Below are 10,054 nucleotides of genomic sequence, written 5' to 3'. Positions count from 1 at the left end.
TCCGGTGCGGAGAGGCAGCATAACCGGCTTACACCGTAAACTACGAGCAAGAACAAACCCTTATCAATTACACACCGTAAACTACGAGCAAGAACAAACCCTTATCAATTACACACCGTAAACTACGAGCAAGAACAAACCCTTATCAATTACACACCGTAAACTACGAGCAAGAACAAACCCTTATCAATTACACACCGTAAACTACGAGCAAGAACAAACCCTTATCAATTACACACCGTAAACTACGAGCAAGAACAAACCCCCTTATCAATTACACACCGTAAACTACGAGCAAGAACAAACCCTTATCAATTACACACCGTAAACTACGAGCAAGAACAAACCCTTATCAATTACACACCGTAAACTACGAGCAAGAACAAACCCTTAACAATTACACACCGTAAACTACGAGCAAGAACAAACCCTTAACAATTACACACCGTAAACTACGAGCAAGAACAAACCCCCTTATCAATTACACACCGTAAACTACGAGCAAGAACAAACCCTTATCAATTACACACCGTAAACTACGAGCAAGAACAAACCCTTATCAATTACACACCGTAAACTACGAGCAAGAACAAACCCTTATCAATTACACACCGTAAACTACGAGCAAGAACAAACCCTTATCAATTACACACCGTAAACTACGAGCAAGAACAAACCCTTATCAATTACACACCGTAAACTACGAGCAAGAACAAACCCTTATCAATTACACACCGTAAACTACGAGCAAGAACAAACCCTTATCAATTACACACCGTAAACTACGAGCAAGAACAAACCCTTATCAATTACACACCGTAAACTACGAGCAAGAACAAACCCTTAACAATTACACACCGTAAACTACGAGCAAGAACAAACCCTTATCAATTACACACCGTAAACTACGAGCAAGAACAAACCCTTATCAATTACACACCGTAAACTACGAGCAAGAACAAACCCTTATCAATTACACACCGTAAACTACGAGCAAGAACAAACCCTTATCAATTACACACCGTAAACTACGAGCAAGAACAAACCCTTATCAATTACACACCGTAAACTACGAGCAAGAACAAACCCTTATCAATTACACACCGTAAACTACGAGCAAGAACAAACCCTTATCAATTACACACCGTAAACTACGAGCAAGAACAAACCCTTATCAATTACACACCGTAAACTACGAGCAAGAACAAACCCTTATCAATTACACACCGTAAACTACGAGCAAGAACAAACCCTTATCAATTACACACCGTAAACTACGAGCAAGAACAAACCCTTATCAATTACACACCGTAAACTACGAGCAAGAACAAACCCTTATCAATTACACACCGTAAACTACGAGCAAGAACAAACCCTTATCAATTACACACCGTAAACTACGAGCAAGAACAAACCCTTATCAATTACACACCGTAAACTACGAGCAAGAACAAACCCTTATCAATTACACACCGTAAACTACGAGCAAGAACAAACCCTTATCAATTACACACCGTAAACTACGAGCAAGAACAAACCCTTATCAATTACACACCGTAAACTACGAGCAAGAACAAACCCTTATCAATTACACACCGTAAACTACGAGCAAGAACAAACCCTTATCAATTACACACCGTAAACTACGAGCAAGAACAAACCCTTATCAATTACACACCGTAAACTACGAGCAAGAACAAACCCTTATCAATTACACACCGTAAACTACGAGCAAGAACAAACCCTTATCAATTACACACCGTAAACTACGAGCAAGAACAAACCCTTAACAATTACACACCGTAAACTACGAGCAAGAACAAACCCTTATCAATTACACACCGTAAACTACGAGCAAGAACAAACCCTTAACAATTACACACCGTAAACTACGAGCAAGAACAAACCCTTATCAATTACACACCGTAAACTACGAGCAAGAACAAACCCTTATCAATTACACACCGTAAACTACGAGCAAGAACAAACCCTTATCAATTACACACCATAAACTACGAGCAAGAACAAACCCTTCCTTATCAATTACACACCATAAACTACGAGCAAGAACAAACCCTTCCTTATCAATTACACACCGTAAACTACGAGCAAGAACAAACCCTTATCAATTACACACCGTAAACTACGAGCAAGAACAAACCCTTATCAATTACACACCGTAAACTACGAGCAAGAACAAACCCTTATCAATTACACACCGTAAACTACGAGCAAGAACAAACCCTTATCAATTACACACCGTAAACTACGAGCAAGAACAAACCCTTCCTTATCAATTACACACCGTAAACTACGAGCAAGAACAAACCCTTATCAAAATCACACCGTAAACTACGAGCAAGAACAAACCCTTCCTTATCAATTACACACCGTAAACTACGAGCAAGAACAAACCGTTTATTACACTGTGTAACAAAAAAAAAAAAAAAAAGTTTTATTCTGGGTAGTAAGTGTTATTTCCTAATTGCTTATGCCTCAGAAGTATAGAAAATGGCTATTATTCCCCACAAACTTTGCTTTTGTGACCAGGACAGTGATATTTCAAAATATCACTATTTCCAATGGGAAAATGGGCAAATGTGTATCTTTTCGTTCACATAAAGTCAGAAAAAAACAACATATGAATCCAAATTAACATGTATTTATACTAAAGTAATACAAAGACGACTACAAAAGATTTAGAAGTGAGTAGTTTTTCGAGATTTACGATTATACTGTATTTACAGTATAATTGTAAAATACATGTTAATTTGGATTCATGTGTTGTTTTTTTCTGACTTTATGTGAACGAAAAGACACACATTTGCCCATTTTCCCATTGGAAATAGTGATATTTTGAAATATCACTGTCCTGGTCACAAAAGCAAAGTTTGTGGGGAATAATAGCCATTTTCTATACTTCTGAGGCATAAGCAATTAGGAAATAACACTTACTACCCAGGAACAAAAATTGTGTTACATAGTGTTATCAATTACACACACACACATACACATTGTGGCCATTAACTTCATGCTGCTTGCAGTGGGTGTCGCTGCGGTTTCTCCTAACAATCTGTACACGTCAATCGGTACTGTAAACTAATAAAACACAAACACACACACACCGCTATTAACTACGCCGAAGAACGACAAACAAGCATTGTTTATATGCACTAAAACACAGCACTGACACGTGATGGACTGTAGCTAAAAACGAGACCAGCACATTCGAACCAGCTGCACGCTTCCACCTAGAAGTGGGTACATTTCATCGTCTGCTTGCTTTACAAAATAATAACGCTACTATTTCATGTCATGCTATTTCCTAGATGTCCGCTAGGAGTCAGTGTGGCAGTGAAAGTGACCGTCGCGCTAGCTCCGTGCGGTCCTAGAGGGTGCCAAGTATAAATCCTAGAGGCTAAATAAACGTATTCATCAACCAAGGTATGTATTAATTGTGTAAAGGTAACAAGCACAGGTGTGCCATTTTAAACCCACAGTAAATCCAGGGAATGGATCAAACTGAGTCTTATTTCCATCCCTGAAGTCAGTCAGTGTGTCCCACAGTGTCTTGTAATGGATTCTCAGGCAGTGGAAGGAGTTCTCGTTCACTCCCTCATCCACCTCCACTCCCATCATACAGACCTCTGAGGGCAGCGAGGTAACTGGCACACACAAGCTATTCCATTGGTTTGTATACAATGTCCATGAAAAGAAGACCGTCCCATAAGCACTATACTTTTTAACCCGCCCCGTGGAACCAGATAATAATTATCCTGAACCCAGGATCCCTGCCTGCCTTGTGGAACTAGATCAGAATTACCCAGAACCCAGGATCCCTGCCCGCCCTGTGGAACTAGATAATAATTACCCAGAACCCAGGATCCCTGCACGCCCTGTGGAACTAGATAATAATTACCCAGAACCCAGGATCCCTGCACGCCCTGTGGAACTAGATAAGAATTACCCAGAACCCAGGATCCCTGCACGCCCTGTGGAACCAGATAATAATTACCCTGAACCCAGGATCCCTGCATGCCTTGTGGAACTAGATCAGAATTACCCTGAACCCAGGATCCCTGCACGCCCTGTGGAACTAGATCAGAATTACCCTGAACCCAGGATCCCTGCACGCCCTGTGGAACTAGATAAGAATTACCCTGAACCCAGGATCCCTGCCTGCCCTGTGGAACTAGATAAGAATTACCCTGAACCCAGGATCCCTGCACGCCCTGTGGAGCTAGATAATAATTACCCTGAACCCAGGATCCCTGCCCGCCCTGTGGAACTAGATAATAATTACCCTGAACCCAGGATCCCTGCACGCCCTGTGGAACCAGATAATAATTACCCTGAACCCAGGATCCCTGCACGCCCTGTGGAACTAGATAATAATTACCCTGAACCCAGGATCCCTGCACGCCCTGTGGAACTAGATAATAATTACCCTGAACCCAGGATCCCTGCACGCCCTGTGGAACTAGATAATAATTACCCTGAACCCAGGATCCCTGCACGCCCTGTGGAACTAGATAAGAATTACCCAGAACCCAGGATCCCTGCACGCCCTGTGGAACCAGATAATAATTACCCTGAACCCAGGATCCCTGCACGCCCTGTGGAACTAGATCAGAATTACCCTGAACCCAGGATCCCTGCCCGCCCTGTGGAACTAGATAAGAATTACCCAGAACCCAGGATCCCTGCACGCCCTGTGGAGCTAGATAATAATTACCCTGAACCCAGGATCCCTGCCCGCCCTGTGGAACTAGATAATAATTACCCTGAACCCAGGATCCCTGCACGCCCTGTGGAACTAGATAAGAATTACCCTGAACCCAGGATCCCTGCCCGCCCTGTGGAACCAGATAATAATTACCCTGAACCCAGGATCCCTGCACGCCCTGTGGAACCAGATAATAATTACCCTGAACCCAGGATCCCTGCACGCCCTGTGGAACTAGATAATAATTACCCTGAACCCAGGATCCCTGCACGCCCTGTGGAACTAGATAATAATTACCCTGAACCCAGGATCCCTGCCCGCCCTGTGGAACTAGATAATAATTACCCAGAACCCAGGATCCCTGCACGCCCTGTGGAGCTAGATAATAATTACCCTGAACCCAGGATCCCTGCCCGCCCTGTGGAACTAGATAAGAATTACCCAGAACCCAGGATCCCTGCACGCCCTGTGGAACTAGATAATAATTACCCTGAACCCAGGATCCCTGCACGCCCTGTGGAACTAGATAATAATTACCCTGAACCCAGGATCCCTGCACGCCCTGTGGAACCAGATAATAATTACCCTGAACCCAGGATCCCTGCACGCCCTGTGGAACTAGATAAGAATTACCCAGAACCCAGGATCCCTGCACGCCCTGTGGAGCTAGATAATAATTACCCTGAACCCAGGATCCCTGCCCGCCCTGTGGAACTAGATAATAATTACCCTGAACCCAGGATCCCTGCACGCCCTGTGGAACTAGATAATAATTACCCTGAACCCAGGATCCCTGCACGCCCTGTGGAACGAGATAAGAATTACCCAGAACCCAGGATCCCTGCACGCCCTGTGGAACTAGATAATAATTACCCTGAACCCAGGATCCCTGCCTGCCCTGTGGAACTAGATAAGAATTACCCTGAACCCAGGATCCCTGCACGCCCTGTGGAACTAGATAATAATTACCCTGAACCCAGGATCCCTGCACGCCCTGTGGAACTAGATAATAATTACCCAGAACCCAGGATCCCTGCACGCCCTGTGGAACTAGATAATAATTACCCAGAACCCAGGATCCCTGCACGCCCTGTGGAACTAGATAATAATTACCCAGATCCCAGGATCCCTGCCCGCCCTGTGGAACTAGATCAGAATTACCCAGAACCCAGGATCCCTGCACGCCCTGTGGAACTAGATAAGAATTACCCTGAACCCAGAAGAGGGTTTATTTATCTCGGTTGGGGCAGTAGCTTCACTCCCACCTCATTATGGTTTATAGATTATTACACATACTTCAAGCAGAGGTGGGCGGGCTACCGATCCCAGAGAACAGAGATCAGCCCTGCCTCTTATCCACTCTGAATGTGCTTGGTGGCAAGTAAGGTTTGCTGTTGCGCGATGAGAAGAAACAATCCCATTCTGGATTACCATCCACAACCCCGGCATTGTCAGAGGCAATGTGACTCCCCCCTTGGGCTCCCCAGCAAAGTTTGGCCTCTGGGCAATTGTAGGTTATCTGGTGGTTTTTAGCCAGTGCATGCTGTTAAACCTGCTTCAGTTTAAAATGCTTCTAATGTTCAGTAATAAAAGCAGGCCTGGTTCCAGGGTGCTGTCCCGTTCATAGTATTCAATATAGTATCTGTGTGAGACTAATAAACAGTGTGGCTTCTGCTTGACTAGTATTACTGAGTGACAGTACAGCACACTGTGGACCTGCTGTCCAGCAGCAATGGCAACGCCCTGACCAGCGTCACTCAAACAGAAACACAGGCTTTGAGAATGTGCAACAAGAAGCACTCTGAATGATTGCTAGCAGATCAGGGGACAGTTACAAAAACAACATGAAATGTGAAGCCACTTGCTCTTTGAAGACTTCACTGGGTCTTTGTTTCACACTAATCTGGGTGAGGGTCAAACACCTTGAACTCAAGACGGCGTTGGAGCCCTTGCAGGACAAGCTGGAATCCTTTAATAAAGTTAAAGATGAATGTGATGAAACAGCAGCGCACATCAAGGTAAGAGAACTAGATTAGTGATTGAAACAAAACACAGCATACATTTTCACTGGACACCCAAACTAACTCCAAAGTGATCCTTTTCTTGTATAGAAACAAGCCCAGCAAACAGAGAGGCAGATAAAGGAGGAGTTTGAGACACTTTACCAGTTTCTACGAGATGAAGAAAAGGCCAGGATAGCTGCACTGAGGAGGGAAGAGGAACAAAAGGGAAGAATCATGAAAGAGAAGATAGAAAAACTTGCAAGAGAAATCTCATCCCTTTCAAACACAATCCGAGTGATAGAACAGGAGCTGGAAGCTGAAGACATCTTCTTCCTGCAGGTAGTGCTTGTTTAACTGTGTGTGACATGTTCTTATTGTGAATGCACACTGACTAGCACAGGGAACAGATGAGTATACATGTGCCCATCCCATGTGTTTGTGCAATGGAGACTGCAAGACTGGTACGACACTCACACACCAATACCCCGTCAGTCGCTCTGCACTGGTAGGAAATGGAGAACATCTGGAGTAGCCCTGTGCTTGTGGGACATCCTGCTCATTAAAATAATGTGCATGTATTTGAAGAGCAGCCCTTATATATTTAGGGAAAGCAAGATACTGGTGAGCGAGCGAGCGAGTGAGAGGTGAGAGTGGATAAAACAGGCAGAAAATACCCCAACCCCCACACACCCCAGCACCACAAACCAGCACAGGCGTGTCATTATTGGGGATGCCAGAGTGGACGGGAAGTATCAACACTGAGTTTAACATGGAAAGCTGGGCATCGTCGCTGCTGTTTTATATAAAATGTGTATTTGTGTTTAATAATGTATTGAACTGTTTTCCTTGTTTGTTTCAGAAGTACAAAGACACAAAGAGAAGGTATGTAAGATCTGGCCTGTCTTCCTCTCTTGTATTGTATTGAATGCAAACACAGAGCAGCACTAACTCTGAATATTATTGCAGAGCCGAGTGCACACTGCAGGATCCACAGTGTGTTTCAGGAGCGCTGATAGATGTAGCCGAGCTCCTGGGCTCTCTGAAGTACAAAGTGTGGGAGAAGATGCTGGGGATTGTTCAATACAGTGAGTACTGTGGGGCAGCATCACAAAGGAGGGATGGGGGGGTGCATATAACCACAATCCACAATGTGTGGAAGCAGCAAGATACAGCTCTCTACAATCAATAATAGCACACAATGAAATGTACAGACCTGGAGCAAATACACTTCTATCCATCAGAGAGATCATCTCTCAGTTCAATATTAAAACATTGTGAGCTGCTCATAGTATTGAGGTGAGCTGGAAGAGCATTCCAAGAGAGCAGAAGGCTTTCTGATCCCATGTTGGTCTGCATTAAAACTCCTTGTAAAGAAACTCCTGCAGTAGAACACAGACTTCTGAGTTCAGCCCATTGTCTTGGAATGCTCCCAGAGCTCTAAGAATGTTAGTGCTGAGCAATGTCAGTGTTCTATTCTAGAGCTCTGTGATAGAACTCTGTGAGCAGCTACAATTCTCACTGCCCAGAGTTCCAGAGCCAGAGTTCTACTCAGATCATCCAGCTGGACATTAGTTCAGCATTTATATACTGTACACCTGGTCAGCCAATCAGAGCAGGGTTTTTACACTCTGTGATTAAACAGGTTTACGTGCTGTTTGGGTGGTATTTTGACAGACACATTTCTGCTTTTTAAAATAGTTTGATGTTGAATAATACTATATGAAATGATGCATTATAATGTTAACTGTAATATACAGCTCCTGCCTCCTAATGTATTCCAATGCTTTAGTGTGCAGGTAGATGTTCTCATTTCTAACCCTGTCTCTCGTTTCCGCTCTCAGCTCCAGTGACTCTGGATCCCAACACAGCACATCCTAAACTGATACTGTCTGATGATCTTACAAGTGTGAGACACACCAAAGAGAGAAAGCAGCTTCCTGACAACCCAGAGAGGTTTGATCCCTATGTTTTTGTGCTGGGATCTGAGGGATTCACCTCAGGGAAACACTACTGGGATGTTGAAGTTGGAAACAAAACTGACTGGAATCTGGGTGTGACAAGAGAGTCCAGCCAGAGGAAAGGGACTCTCATAACCCAGGAGGAGGATACTGGGCTATAACCCTGAGGGATGGGGATCAGTACTGTGCCTGGGACCTCACCATGGACACGATTCACTGTGGAGAAGAAACCCCAGAAGATCAGAGTTCAGCTGGACTGTGATGGGGGCGAGGTGACATTCTTTGACCTCTCTACACTTTTAAACACAGATTCACTGAGAGAATTTTTCCATATTTCTGGGCTGGCTGTTCTGCCCCTCTCAGAGTGTGCCCTGTGAAGGCAGTTATAAAAGTGGACCAGTCCAATGTGTTGAGGATGAACGGTAGGGCAGTATAACAATAATATGTAAATCCTCTCTGTTAGTAGCAGCAGTAGTCAGTTTAACCACCCCACAAATCTGAAGCATCGCTGACCCACATCACTGCTGAGGGAGCAGTTTGAGAAGTGATGGCATTCTGTATTAGGAAGGTGTGAAACTCTCATTTGAACTGTCTGTGGAATTGAGCTGATTATAATATCACCCAGTGATATTATATTAGCTGCAGGAGTTATAAACCTTGACTCAGTACAATCTTCCCCACTTGAGGAACCTGCAGCTTGCAACAGTTCTGTACAGGAAGTGCAAGGGAGGGACTCTGTATATTAAGAATGGCTCTGTGATTGAAGGGGAGCGACTGGGAATCATGTGTCACTGCTCAGAACCAACATTCTTAAAGCTCTGGGAACATTCCAAGACTGCATTCTGGACCAAGCCACACTTTTGGCTCTCAACTTATTATAAATCACAAAAATGAAGACTGTCCTCAGAAACCAGGGTTCTATTAAACATAAAAATATCATTTTTATTTTGACATATTCTCTATGCATGGGATGACAACTCAGTTTTCACTTCTGCTTTATTCTTCCTTTTTTATTTGGAAACAGCAGAAAAGCAACAAGGAGCAATCAGCGAATAATCTATGATGGGTGTGTTAGAAATGTAAAGGTGGTCAGATACAAACTGCTACTGAAGCCAGCAAGTTAAGAAAACCCATTGAGGCAGGATCACATTCCTATAACTGGGGATTGTTCAATGCAGAGAGTGCTGTGGGGCACTGAGATGGGATGGACACTTGCTTCTTTAAAAAGACACTTGCTCAGTAATATTGCAGATTGACCTGCTTGTCCAGGTTAACTTACCATGCTTTCACTGAGGGTCACTACATTACTCTGAGTTACAGGAACGATCCTCTGAACCACAGGTTCTGTTGCATGAAATATGAGGCTA

General features: G+C 43.9%; 1 pseudogene; it reads left to right on the top strand.

Annotated features, from left to right (window-relative positions):
- The first annotated feature begins 6,570 nt into the window (after positions 1–6,570).
- Positions 6,571–9,064, top strand: LOC121316619 (annotated as a pseudogene).
- The last annotated feature ends 990 nt before the right edge of the window (positions 9,065–10,054 follow it).

Source organism: Polyodon spathula, chromosome 6 (assembly GCF_017654505.1).
Source record: "Polyodon spathula isolate WHYD16114869_AA chromosome 6, ASM1765450v1, whole genome shotgun sequence".
In the NCBI taxonomy this organism is placed as follows: domain Eukaryota; kingdom Metazoa; phylum Chordata; class Actinopteri; order Acipenseriformes; family Polyodontidae; genus Polyodon; species Polyodon spathula.
Note: the sequence above shows the minus strand (reverse complement) of the source record. Positions and strands in the feature narration are given on the sequence as shown.